This window comes from Schistocerca piceifrons, chromosome 3, assembly GCF_021461385.2.
Source record: "Schistocerca piceifrons isolate TAMUIC-IGC-003096 chromosome 3, iqSchPice1.1, whole genome shotgun sequence".
In the NCBI taxonomy this organism is placed as follows: domain Eukaryota; kingdom Metazoa; phylum Arthropoda; class Insecta; order Orthoptera; family Acrididae; genus Schistocerca; species Schistocerca piceifrons.
The window spans coordinates 220,755,612-220,756,666 of record NC_060140.1 but is presented as its reverse complement, the minus strand read 5'-3'; positions in this window follow the sequence as shown (position 1 = coordinate 220,756,666).

The window sequence follows — 1,055 nt, the reverse complement described above, 5'->3', positions numbered from 1 at the left end:
TGCTAATGATTCAATTACTATTGTATGGTGTTTAATTTTGCCCAGAACGATAATGATCTTTTCTTATATCGGTTCTGGGTGAATTTGTAAGAGAATTTCATTTTCTTTAGTCTTTCATTACTCGTGGCGTTATCTAATCCGTCTGATTGTGTCTTTTCTGCCAATGGCTTAAACTTAGCAACTCTTTTAATATTTTCGTGTTGTGTTTGTATATATTTTTCTCTGTTGTGCTCATCTTCAATTTATTCCGTTTTCTCATATGATATTTATAATACGGTTTTATGCCCTTGTCCTTCCGAACTCTTGTGTTGATTCTGAATGGTTCAGAAACTTCTCCTAGGAATTTTTGTGTCTGTTAGTGTCTGTGAATGTCTGTTCGGCTAACTATCTGGTTGTTTTGTCGATAACTACTTCTCCCAGTGTTAAGAATACTGTCTGTCTACGGACTCATTGAAAGTAACGACTGTGTTAAGGCTCCATACTGTTCTGATCCTGAGGATTGATTTAAGGTTAAAAATTTACTCTGGGCATGATCTGTTTTTCTGAACTCTCCTTGGTACTCGGCAGTTGAGTGTTCTGTTTGTTCTTCTGTCTTATTCAACAATGCTTTGGATATAATTTCGTAACTGACTGGAAGCAGAGATATACCACGGTAATTGTTAGTCTGTTATGTCCCCCTTCTTATGTAGCAAGTGGATGATGGCTTGTTTCCAATTGTCCGATATTCTTCCTTTCTCCAAGCAATCTTTAATAACCTCAAGAATGGTTTCATATAACCGCTTCCCTCCCAATTTCCTTTACCTCAGCTAATATCCCGTCTTCACCTTGCTCTCTCTGTTGTTCTTAAACTGGCCACTGCTTTCTTCAATTTGATGCAGTCACGGTTTTTCTGAAAGTAGGTTTTCCTTTTGAGAGTGTCTAAAAATAAGTTGCTGTGTTGGTTCCTCGCAGTATAGAAGATTCTTGAAGTATTTTGCCAGTAACTCACAGTTGTCTTTGTTGTTGGTAATCAGTTTACCTGTTGAAGCGTTGAAGTTAAGGCTCACTGGCTTGTA